The sequence below is a fragment of the Puma concolor genome, chromosome B4 (genome assembly GCF_028749965.1).
Source record: "Puma concolor isolate L17-30 chromosome B4, mPumCon1.1.hap2, whole genome shotgun sequence".
NCBI lineage: Eukaryota > Metazoa > Chordata > Mammalia > Carnivora > Felidae > Puma > Puma concolor.
Genome location: NC_141673.1, coordinates 142,988,476 through 143,001,878, shown reverse-complemented (window position 1 = coordinate 143,001,878; position 13,403 = coordinate 142,988,476). Strand labels below are relative to the sequence as shown.

Here is a 13,403-nt window from a genome sequence, read left to right as displayed (position 1 = left end):
GTTCCCCTTGTGTCACACCACCCGGGAGGGGCGGAGGCACTTACGACAGCCCCAAGAGACAAACGCACCAAGGAACGGGATTTAAAGGTACACGTATTTGGCTGGAACGACCACAGGATAGCAAAAGGCTGGCGTGGCCATGACTCAGCCCAAGCAAGGGGTACAGGGGGACCGGGATGGGCCGCGCCCGTGTGCCAAGAGGGAAAGGCTCTCTTAATGTTCAAGGATGCAAGTTCTGGGGTCTCAGGCACAAAACCTGCTTTCCTAGAAACAAGACTCCCTGGAGCACAATTATGAACCGTGTTTGCTACAGGAAACCTTCAACTGTAGGTGTAAAACGAAACTATGGAAACTTGGGTACATGCACTTAAAATGTGAACCAATGACACCACTCAGGTTTTACTTTGATCTACAGCTATATGTTTATATTTAACAGAGTCCCTTGCTCGTCAGAGAAATCTCAGACATGCTCAGCCAACAGCCCTGCCTCCCGATGACACAGCTCTGCTCAGCTGGCACCTGGGTGTGTCCAACTGTCCCGAGCCCTCTGCACACAGAGACTCGCTCGGCAGGTACACCCGCACGGCACCACTGTCCTCCACTTTACAGACCACAACTGCGGGCTTGGGCACGTTCAGTTCATCATCTGCATCCCTGTGGGGCTTGGTGGGATGCAGACCCACAGCCCCAGTTAGGGACAGCTTCCCATCTCCCTTTCCTGCCTCTGGCCTCAAAGACTGAGCACTTCTTAGTTCACGGCACACTTTTCTTTTGAGGGAACTTTAGGACAAATGACACGAGTAACACAGGGGCAAATCCTTCATGTGGATGAGTGGGACACCGCACAAAAAGTCACAGCAAAGGCAAAAGCACCTGCCTGACCCCATCCCAGCCCTGCCTCACCGGCAGCCACAACAGATGATCCACCAGTTCCTTTAATCTGTATTTACATAAAATAGGTACATGTGCAAATACACCTGTATTTAAAAAAAGCAAAACCACAATAAGCATGTTCTCTTGCAACTTGCTTTTCCACCGAATGGATCTTGTGGATTTTCCTGTGTGCGTGTGTGTGATATAAACACTATGTATACCGCACATGCCAATGACCCGACCGGTCTTAATTGGTGGTGGTGTTCAATAATAGTGACATGTAGTCACTTTATTTCATTTCTATACAATTACAAATATGACTATAAAACACGTATCTAGAAAAAGAACTGAAGAATCAGAAAGTATATACGTTTAAAATTTTAATAAAGCCTATATAACTTCCCAAAAGACTGTCATCTTGCACGTCCACTCTAAGTACTGTTTTCCAATCTACCAGACGTGCACAGGGTACTGTTTTATGCAGGAGGCCACCGGAAGCATGTTGTGCACGTGAAGTATCTTACAGCAGCTCTGAGACACGCATGTCTGTTGTCCCCATTTACAGGCAAGAAGCGGAGTGTGTGAGGCAGTGGCATCTGGGGCACAGCTGTGGGGCAGACCCTGGCATCGAGCGCAGACTGGCCTCAAACCTGCGCTCGTGGCCACGGGGAAGGCGGCCTCCCAGCAGCCACTTCTGCACACCCGTGCCCACACAACCCTAAAAGTGTTCCCGCTTTGATGGTGAAACGCTGTTCCTCTGTTACTTTGGTTTGCATTTGAGTGATTATTAACAAAGTCAGCTTATCTTTCTCTCCATTAACACCTTCCTAGGAAACAAAAAGTCCAAGTAGACTAAACTAGATGAGGAAGTGAAAAAATGATACCGATAAGAATACCTAGAGATTTCAAAAAGATGTGGTTTCACAATCAAACACAGTATGACGAACAACGGCTGAGAGAGCTTGACCCGTTAGTCCCCCCAGGTTCAATGCCCAGATGACACAGAGGGCTGACTGCGTGGAAGAGCAATTCTTGCAGTTCCCAGGACTGCCGAGGGGGTCTCTGCGCACAAAGATACAGAAGGAAGGCAGCTGTGAGCGGCCAGCCCTGCGACCACGGGCAAATGGCACAAAGACCGAAGTGAAGAGACGGAAGACAGAAGGTGAGCACTGGCCTTGGCCTCAGGAGGAATGTTCCTGACGGCCAATGGCTTCAACGGGATAGTGTGCGCACCTGTTCCCTGGCCATGCCAGGGTTAGATAACCCTCAGGTAATCACGCTGTGTGACACCTGAAGAGGTAGCTATAAGTTTCAACTAACACGTCCACAGTTTGCTATCACTGGCCACGCTCAAATCTGTACCCACACGAAATAAACGCAGTCACGTAAGCCACAAGCATTTGGGACAATTTCCATTCTCAGGATGTAACGGGGAAGTGGCCACTACATCTCTAAGGGTTTAGCGCCACCGTCTCTCACTGCAGCCTCCTGCAGGTGCGACAACAAAGGTCCTTCCCTGCTTGCATCAGATGGAGGCAACCTCCAACTCCAGGAACGGTTGACTCAGGAACATCCAGAGAGCAAAGGGGTCAAGTCTCAGGAAACAGCCCTCTCCTTTGCCAATGTCAGGGTTGACTACAACATTTCCAAAGGGCATGTTGTCACGGGACGCACACGCCCAAGTACATGTGACACTATCATTAGCCTGAGCCCTGAATTCTTATGGGCACCATGCAGACCTTCAGCACTCTACATGCACAGATGTTCACACCGTCCTGTGACACAGGCCAGTGGTCACACCCCGTCACAGATGTGGACTCCGAGGACTGAAGGAGGCCCTATGCCGAGTGACAAAGCTGGCAAGAGGCAAAGCAAAGCACAAACAAGCCAGAATGGTGACCCGGGGTCAACAGACTCTGAAATGCATGGGGGGGGGGGGGGGGGGCGGCGCTGGGCCAGGCTCACTGGACACAGAGCGTAAGGAGGTGTAAGTGCACACGTGGGGTCCGCACACGGGCATGAGAGTGGCTCCTGTAACATCACCTTCCTAGGAAATACATATTTGGAGCCACAGGGCCATCAGTCTGTGTGAGGGAGGGGCGCCCTTGTGCCTGTGGCCAGCAAGGCGCTCCTTTCTGGATGGAGAACGTTCTTTCCAGGAGAGGTACCCTGCCCCGCTTGTCTGGTGCTGTCTTCCTTGACTGAAGTCTCTCTACAGCTGAACATAACCTCATTTACCGTGGCAGCTGGCCCCCGATAACTGAACAGCACCAGGCAAAAAACGCCCTTTGAAGAGAGTGGAGCAGCAGACACTGTGCGCTTGTAACAGAAACAAAATTTTTAGGAACACTCCTGCAAATTTCAGGACAGATCCAGTCAAATCCATGAATACGTGCACCCTTCCTCAATGTTGAGATGGAGACTTTCAAAACCACCCACACTGAAGTCTCAGTAAAATTCTTGTTGTTTTTTTTTTTTTGAGAGAGAGTGAGGGAGAGAGAGAATCTCAAGCAGGCTCTGTGCTCAGTGCAGAGCCCAATGTGGGGCTTGATCCCATGAACTGTGAGATAATGACCTGAGCGAAATTAAGAGTTGGACACTCAACCAACTAAGTCACCCAGGTGCCCTTAAAATTCATGATTTTTGACAGGGGAAGTTACAAGATTGAAACATCACACCTTTAATTTCTAAGTTATTTTAGTGTGATTTTCTCCCCTTTCTCTGACGAGAGCAATGCACACTTATTTTTTAAAAATTTTTAAATGTTTATTTATTTTTGAGAGAAAAAGACAGAGTAGGAGTGGGGGAGGAGCAGAAAGAGGGAGAGACACAGAATCTGAAGCAGGTCAAGGTTCTGAGTTGTCTGCCCAGAGCCCGACACGGGGCTTGAACCCAGGAACAATGAGATAATGACCTGAGCCAAAGCAGGACGCTTAGCCAACTGAGCCACCCAGGCGCCCTGCACACTGATTAAAAAAAACAACAACAACAAAAAGCCTGCTTCAAGAACTATGTAATATAAAAAGGGAATGTTTTCTCCTCCATTATTTTACCTACTCACTTTAGAGATAATTCTTTTCAGCCAGAAAAGGGACCATACCATACAAGCGGTGTGCAAACTTTGTTTTCATTTGCCCTGGCAACTTCTCTGCATCTCAGGGCAGGCGATCAGGATGCACAGCAGGGAAGTGTCAGCATGTACATCAAGGGTGGGGCTGCACCCCGAGCGGCACCTGCTCTCTGCAAGCTAACCCTCCACCACACCAAGCACACAGTCCAACCAAACACAAAACAGAGCACGGTTCGCTCCTGCACGTGGGCGGTCAGGACAACTCACACAAGGTAACTCGAGTCACTGGGCTCTTCAATGCTACCTGATTAGTCCATATTTCCACTTAGATATGGTGATTCTCACCTTCAAACTATTTTACACTTAGACAAGTTCTACAGTTTTGTCTGAATTTAAAACTTTCAGATTAAAATTTCTGATAATGTAATTTATCTTGTGTTATAAAAAAAAGACTATAGATCTTCATGTCTGACTTTTTTTTTTTATGGGGCAAAGCCATTCTTGAAAACTCCACTTCAATTCACAGGCTTGTTAACTATTTTTATTCTGGGTCACTGGTTGGGGTCTCCCCAGCAAAACTGTCCGATTCTGGCCTCAACAGACATCCTGCCACATGGGCCCTTCCCAGCTCTCTAAATTCCAGGCGGACATTTCAACATGCAAAATGATTTTGGTGGCAAAGAGGCAACTTTATTATCCTCTGGAATTGCGGTTTTAATTACTGCTTTACATAATTATTACCCTTTCATTGCTAAAGCATCAAGGTATTAAAAGAACATCGTGCAGATAAAAAGCCCACAGAGGGGTGACCTGGGTGGCTCAGTCACTTAAGCGTCTGACTTTTGATTTCAGCTCAGGTCTTGACTTCAGGGTCATGAATTCAGGCTCTGCACTGGGTGTGAAGCCTACTTAAAGAGCTTACAACATATTTTTTTTTTTATTTCAATCAACATTACCACAATGTAGCTTTAAAAAGCAGGTTCTGCATCTATATTTCAGTGATGGATACAGAACCAGACAGCAATCCCAGAGATACATGGGGCCATGAATGATTTGCCAGTTTTCATTCTGCAATTTGCCCTCTTGAAATAATTCTACAGATAACTTTAGGTATGATGAAACCGTATTTCTCCAATATTTTTGATTTTACAACTATTCCTCAAAGAAAAAGGAAACAGAAAACATGAACCTGGGTGATGACAGTTTTAAAAACAAGAAAGACAAATACCTTGGTTGCTCAGGAAGCCAGGGAAGACCTCACAGGGGAACAGTGTGGTTTACTGCCATTACCTGGTCGACATGCATGGAAACAGACATGCATGAACAGACACCCGTGAAGACAGATGCACGTGAACATAGGCACTTTCAGATAGATACCCATGAAGACAGGCACAAACAGGACACACGTGAAATCAGACACACACAAAGACAGATGCCCATGGGACGGACAAACACACAGTCATTCATGGAGACAGACACTCGTGAGCAGGGACACCCCCAGAGACGGACACCAACGGAGACGGATACCCACAAAGACAGACACCCATGAGACAGACACCTACGGAGACAGACACCCACGAGACAAACACCCATGAAGACGGACACCCCCAGAAACGAACACCCATGGAGATGGACACCCATGAGACAGACACACGGAGACAAACACCCATGGAGACGGACACCCCCAGAGACAGACACCCTTGAGGACAGACACCCATGCTGTCACAGGGTGTGACACTGCAGAGACAGACAGGTGTGGAGACAGGCATCCCTCCTGCCCTTGTCCCTTCAAGTTCCCTGACTTTCATTCTTAAAAGGACTCAAATGTCCTGCTTTGACCACTAGTCACTTTGTGAACTGACCTTCCTTTCCTTCCGGACCGTGGCTGTTCCTAGGGGGCTGCTTACAGGGCTGGTCCTACCGATCAGACATGGCCTGGGCAGCTCTCTGCCCCAGGGGCCAGGGCACCAGCCACTGCCCCCAGATCATGGCCACAGTCCTACCACTGTCTCTCGGGACGACGTCTGCATCCTGCCTGTGTTTCAGGGGGGACGTCTAAGGCTTCCATTGAAAACTATGAGCCCAGAACCTTCTAACACACTCACCACTGTGTTGGTGACAGGCGATTGGCTACTGACCAGGGAAAGGACATCAAGATGCCTAACAACCACGGCACCCACCGTGAGGCCGGGCTTTCTGCTCTGGACAGGCAAACTCAGAGCAGCCAGAGAAGCCGACCAGTGTGCATGGCTGGCCCTCACAGCCCAAACCCATGGGGGTCTGGCAGCTTTGCCATGGCTACTCCGCTGGCTAATTCATGGATGCTTCTTACAGAAGAGAACCACAGACTGATAGACCTTCCAGAAAGGGCCTGAAGTCCTACAAGTTGTGAGCCACGGAACGCACCTACAATTTCACCCTCACTGCTGACCACACACAGGAACTGGGCATCATTTCTTAGTTAAATGGACTAAAAGCCAAGCGAGCCATTAGCTGCTCTAGGCAGTTTCCTGGAAGTTCAGTCTCTTTTTCATTATGAGGGCAGAGCACCTGTCCCTAGAAGATTATTAAGCATAGGACAGAGCAGCTTAGACAAGAGAAGAAAGAAGGTGGTCAGATCTCAAACCCATTTGAATGAGGGGAAACCAGTCCCCTTTGGGGCAGGCCTTTCTTTCCAAAATGGGGTGACCTAGCAGCCAAACACTTTTTTATCATTATTATATGGGGAGGAGCAAAATGTGAGGACGTAACACATCCCACACTAGAATTCATGAAGTGTCTAAGAATGGGTGCATTTTGGGGCACCTGGGTGGCTCAACTGGTTGAGTGTCCGACGTCAGCCCAGGTCACGATCTCGCGGTCCGTGGGTTCAAGCCCCATGCTGGGCTCTGTGCTGACAGCTCAGAGCCTGGAATCTGCTTCGGATTGTGTCTCCCTCTCTCTCTGCCCCTCCCCCACTTGTGCCCTGTCTCTCTCAAAAATAAATATTAAAAAAACTTAAAAAGGAAACAAATAATGTGTGCATTTTGTCCTCACTCTGGACCCACAAGAGTATCCATTAGCCATCCTGGATCCCCACGCAGAACGGCTTGAATAGAATGGATCAAGACATTTTTACTCAGTAACCCAGCTTCTGACCTTTTATGTGTGGAAAATCCCCTGCAGTCTCCGGCGTGCTTGGAGTTAAGTGCACAGACTCACTCTCCAAAAGCAAGATTTGTTACCACCTCTGCACAGTTGTTCACGTGCAACTCTAGGAATGGGGAGTTTTCCCTTCCATTCACGGAAAGGAGCATGTTCACAAAATGCAAGTGACTGGCATTTCTGTCATATCTGTTTGAAAATGACTTAAATATTCTAGGTCAACCAAAGAACAGCGTAACCAGTGACCATCCATGCGGGGTTGATGCGATGGCTGGTGACCATCCACGTGAGGCACGTGGTAGCTGGTTACGAAGGCTTCTTCTATGTGACCACTGGCGTGTAATAGCTTCCATATGCGTCGCGAGCCTCACAGTCACGTGAAAGATCCTGGTGACCAGACTGAGGAGCAAGGAAAGGTAGCGTGGAACGTGTGGGTGTGCCCTGAGGCCAACTTAATTTTGATGGCGCCGTTATTCCCAATTCCATTTAGCACACTGCAGTCGTGGCTCATGTTCCTATCTGTTCCTGTCCCCAGACTTGTCTGTGGGCCTGGGAGAGGATGCCCATCACAGGACTGTGATGTCTGAGGAGACGTCCCAGCCAACAGGGTGGGGGCCCTGGGAGGGCTGCAGGGGTTCTTCCTCAGAGCTGGGCAGGGCGATGGCCATCTCTGTTCTCATCAACTCCTGACCTTATACAGCTTTGCACACGACTTAAATCCTGTGCCTCGCTCCCCAAGTTCTGGTGGGAGGCAGGCCTCCCGCCCGCACTCTGGGGTCCCAAGCTTGCCCTCTCCACCCTGCATTAGCACATCACTGGGGACACGCGCAGCTGCTGCTCAAGACCTCACCCCCGAGGGCGTGTCCTCCTGCCTCAGCCTATCACGGGACCGACCTTGAAGGGCCGCCCACGGAAAGCAGGAAGGACACACGGCCTTCCTGCTGCTGTTCTCTGGGTGGACCCGGACGTGACACCAAACAGCAGCTGGATCGTCACGTAAAAACACAAACCAGCAGACATAACACCACACACGACTCCACTCAGTCAGAACACAAGCTAGAAACCTTCCTGCACACGTGTGTGGGCTCGTCTGCACAGACACCTGGCAAAGCCCCGGCTCTTCATGGCGTGTGCTTTTGGTGAGTCGCACAGGGTGGTCAGCGGGATGTGCACGGGAAGGACCTTTGCGTCTCGGGTCACATACTCAACGTTTTTCTTTCACTTGTTCCACTTGCTTATTTGTAAACTACACACAAGGCCAGGACACAATCAACGATGGACACACCAGGAAATCACACGGCACACGGGGCGGTAGCGAACATGAAGAAGGGAGGGCAGCAAGTCTGGAGGACCACGGTCAGGACAGGCCCCCAGTGAGGCCAGCAGGGACGGGCTGGACCCAGCCCCTGTGCTTGCAGGTGGGGAAAGGGCAAGGAGGCCATGGCTGGGCTGTGTGCAGGGTGGGGGTGGGGGCGAGTGTGGCCTGTGCACCCCTGCACACAAGCTGCCACGGAGTGGGGCCAGGGGAGGCAGGGGGGTGGGAGGCGCAGGGGATTCAGGGTGTTTACACGGCCTCCTCTGAACGGTAAGTGGAGCACACCTTGGGGCTGGACGATGCTGGTACTGAAAGTCATTTCCGCTCTGCCTCCTTCCTTCCCATACCAAGGAGAACAGAGTCATGTCTGGTCTCTGCACAGTCCTGGATTTAACCTAAAATTTCATAGAGAAGCTACAGCAGCGGGCTGGTGCGAGGGGAAAGCTCCGTGACCGCGAGTTGCCAGGCCGTGGCTGATGAGCAGGGCGCTAACTCACCTTGGGACGTAGCTGGTGTGGGCCGGGGCTCAGGGTCTGGGGTGTGCGCGTCAGCAGACACGGCTAGTCGCATCTGCTTCCTCTACAGGTGGGAGAAACTGAGTGTCTCAGAGGTGAACAGGTCTACAGTGACGCAAGTGGACGGTCAGTGTAAAAATCTGCCTTTTCTGCCACCTAGCGTGGCCATGAGATCACAATGACACTTAAAAAGTGCTCTCCCAGATCTACACAGTTCTGGGCAGACAACGTGAGGTGGGTGACAGCACAGCACATGCCTGGCAGACACCTGCCAAGCTACCCAGTCTCGAAATGCAGCTTGAACCTTGTCCACAGGACCCAGATTCCCTCCCAGATGGTACAGTGGGGACACAGTTTGTGATTTCAAGTCTCATCAAACCCGAAACGAGGGGCAGGGAAGCACCCGGGAGCACTGCCCACCATGCGGCGTCTCAGCACGTGGGGCTAGACATCACGATCCCTCACCCCTGCTCATCATGACCAAGCAGAGGGCTGTCTTCCCAAGCCGCTCCATGCAGAAGTGTGCAATCGGAGGCTGCGTTTCTCCAGGACCCAGGACGTCTTGGGACAGGAAACCACTCAGCCAAGACCACAGTGCTACCCAAAACAACGGGTTTTAAAAACTGCAACACAATTTTTAACATCACCTGCAGCCTGCTTCGTGTCAGGTGTGCTGGCGGGGATTTTCATCTGAATTTCAGAAATGTCCTCCTACTTCAGTTTTGGTCCAAGACACTGAAGAACGCGAAATCGGAGAACGAAGGCAGTTAACGGTGCAGAGGCATTTATGGGGCCCAGGAGCACCTCCAATGGATCACACGATGATCTTTAAGAACCCTCTGCTTTCAAATACCTTACAAGGATCTTCCCCAAAATTATCTTTATTTGGCTACAACTATTAAGTTGATGATCAAGTATGTTAGAATTCCAACTAAACGTTTTTCCCTGTTTGATGCAGAAGCAAAATGGAGGGGTCACACTTCACTATCTGTCACCAAGCGTGACCATGAGGCCCCAGGCCAGGGGACCGTCTTCCGAGAAGCCTCGGGAGATACCCAGGCCATCCCAACACGTTCAAACGGTGGTCAACAGTGCAAGCTGAGCACAGGGCTCACATCTTTATTCTGAAACAGACAGCCTGGAAGCTTCAAGACAAAACAAGCAGAAACATTTAAACCTCACAGCTTCAGCAAGGACGGGGTGACACAGAAGATGTCAGGCCTGGCCGTCGCCTCCCTCGGGAGTCTGCTCCTCTGGAACCACGCTGCTGCTGCCACCAGAGGCAGACACGTGAGCCGCCACTGACCCTGTGAGGCATCAAGGGAGCTGTTTCCGTGCTAAGCAGGTCCAAGTGGTGCCTGCCACTCGTCCCAGCACCAGCGAGCGGCTAACATGCGCTCCTGGTGATTCAAGTGCTGAAGACAGCGACAGGAGGTGGCTGGCGAGCTTGGGTTTCTCTGGGAGGAAGATGGCCAACGGTGTCTGAGGACAGAGTGAGCCTTCCCAGGCACCAGAACCACGGGCCAGCCCCGCAAGCTGGGAGCACAGGCGGACACAGCTCATCCACTGCCTTTCCAGTAGAGGGCAGAGTGCATACTCCGGGCCCCGTAGCCCTGCCGGCTTCCATTAACCAGCAGCTCTGCCGGTGCCCGCCCCACGCGAGCAGGTGCAGCCGTGTGCCAGCGACGCTTCAGAACGGCCCGTGTGAGACTCAAGGACTCGCACTCTATTCCCCTCACTCAATGACAGCATCAGGGCAAATCCTCTCACTGCCTCACGTGGGTGGTGTGCCCTCCGAGGCCCACGCGGGCCCCACTTTGCTCACAGCTCTGTGTCCAGCACAGGTGCTGGGAGGACAGGCACCCATGGACACCTGCTGAGCTAAGAGCCCGAGGAGGACCAGCGCCCACAAACAGTGCAAGTGAAGTGAACAAATACCGCTCTTGAGGATTAGGAAATGTTTGCAGTAAAACCAGTTTGGGATTAGAAACTGACATTTGCTGAAGCCAGTCGCAAACCTTTTCCGTTTTAACCCTTCGGACTATTAAGGATAGTCAATAACATAGTAAGCTGAACTGATATGAGCTATGGAAGATTTTGTGAGGAGACCATGGCAGATATTTGGCCGAGGTGGTAACCTCATGTGTCATTTCTGCTAAGTCAGCTCCACTTGTGACACATGGAGTGAGGACAGGTGGTGCAGGGGGCAGGCGGATGGTCCTGAGCCTTTCTGGTGACAATCTTTCTGCCAGCCTGCCACCCTGACCCCTGCCCACATGACAGCCATCTCCAGCTATGGTGGGCTACAGGACAGAGGGCTCACAAGGAGCCCTGGTCACCTGTATCCACTGCCCTATCCCAGTCCCTTGATTTTCTTCTGGTTATTTTGGAAACAGCAGACCTCGAAGGTGTGAGAGTGGTGGTCAGGGTCATGGTTGGGTGCGAGAGAAGCCGGTGGGTCTGCAAAGAGATGCCAGCTCAGTTCAAAGCAAGGCAGATGGAATCAAGTCTCTGTAAGTATAACCACACTCCCGCCTGCTCCAAGCAGGAGCTGACTAGCTCACGGTCTCACAGAGGAGTGGCATCTGCCAGCCTCAGGGCAGAGAAGGACGAGAGCCTCTAACACTGCCATTCCCAGCCCTCGATGCTGGTGTGGACTCAGCCAAGGCAGGTCTGTGCAGGGGATGTGTGGGGATGCATGAGGGGAGGCGTGGGCACATGGGGGGGGGGCAGGGAGGCACACGGGGCAATGTGTGGTGGTGTGTGGCATAAGGCAGGGCATAGGGGGCCTGGGGAGGCAAATGGGGAGGCCTGGGGCACGTGTGGGGCATGGGGAGCTGGGGGAGGCTCATGAAAAAGCGCATGGGGGAGGTGCAGGGGGCACGCGGGGGTGCCTGGGGATGTTTGAGGCACTGACCACAGGGGAACTGCAGTGGAGGCCATTCAGCACAACCCCAGGAAAGAGCAACCCCTTAATTTGTCTGTTTGGGGTATTAAAGTTTTAATCTTCTTAAAGATTTTTAAACATTTTTAGAGAAACAACGATAACTCCTTAGCTGATGGGGCGCCTGGGTGGCTCACTTGGTTAAGCCTCCGGTTTCTGCTCAGGTCATGATCTCACAATTTGTGGGTTTGAGCCCCGCATCAGGCTCTGTGCTGACAGCTCAGAACCTGGAGCCTGCTTCGGATTCTCATACATACATATGTGTATGTGTGTGTATATATATATATATATATATGCATACACATACACATACGTATATGTAAGTGTGTGTGTGTTTATCCTTTAAAAAAAAATCCTTCACTGACCTTTCCTCCCTCTGCCATCAAGTCTGGCATAATCCACTCTACATATCCCAATGTACACAGGAAGCTTCTAGGAAATACACAAATCATCTGATGCTAACAACTGGATCTTCTATGTGTCAGAATCATTACTTATCTTGTGAATTATCTGTGGCAATGGTGCTACGTCACACAACTGCACAATCTTAACACTTCAAGGCCAGAGGAAATTAAGAGTCCTGAGTCTAAGCCCCTCAACTCATTGGTGGAGAAAACTAAGGCCCTGGAGATAAGGAACATGCCCAGGACCCCGTGGCCAGACCCTGGCTGTGTCTCCCGGGGGTGTCTCCCTAGCGTTTACACTCAGGCTCAAACTGGACATGGTTTAATACTGATCTCGGGAGAGCACTGTGGTATCCAACCTGCTCCCAAAGCCTCCAGGATTCTGTCCAAGGCCAGACACGAATAGCGGGATATTTTATGTGGAGCACCTCCTGTTAGAACAGTGACACCTTCTAAAAATTGGAAATTGGATCCTGGTTCGTGGCGCCATATTCCCTCATCAATTTTAAAATGTGTGACAGACTTCTAATTTCTGCTTCAATCAAAATTAAAACTTTGTTGATACTTTAAAGGTTTTCGATTTCTCAACCTGTTAGGCAGTGTGGTTGACTTTACGTTAACTAACAAGTAAAACCGTCAGAAGTTGTATTACTTACACTCTTCCCCTGAGAATTTTTGGGGACCCAAACCTTTCAGTAATGAGGGCAGAAATTACATGCTTTTGTGTGCTGAAAGCTGTGTCGTCCATTCTTATGACGGAGCACATTTGTGTGACGCGAGATAAAACCTCGTCAGCGATGGAAAGCAAAGATACCAAGTCGGGTCCCAAGCTGCAAGCATACAGGTGATGCAAATATTCCTTTCCCACACTGTGAGGATGGCAGATGACTGATGACGATCAAACAGGCCCTTCCTGCACTTCTCAGCTTGGGTGGGATTGGCTTTATGCACCCGTATCCACGCCACCCCCACAAGTGTGCCCAGCACCGGAGCAGGCGGTGAGGCCGACTGACTGATGAACGACCAAGAGCATGAGTGACGCAGGCCCCGTGTCCACGCACAGACCCGAAAGCCCTCGGACGTGCCACCACAGCGCGAGACCTCAGAAAGCCAGGACCTCGTGGAAGCTGTATGTCAG

General features: G+C 50.9%; 1 protein-coding gene across 8 annotated transcripts in view; it reads right to left on the bottom strand.

The window, feature by feature from the left end:
• The window catches only part of DIP2C (DIP2 acetate--CoA ligase C (putative)), a 415,544-nt gene that overhangs the window by 92,004 nt on the left and 310,137 nt on the right, over window positions 1-13,403 (bottom strand). The window lies entirely within an intron of this gene.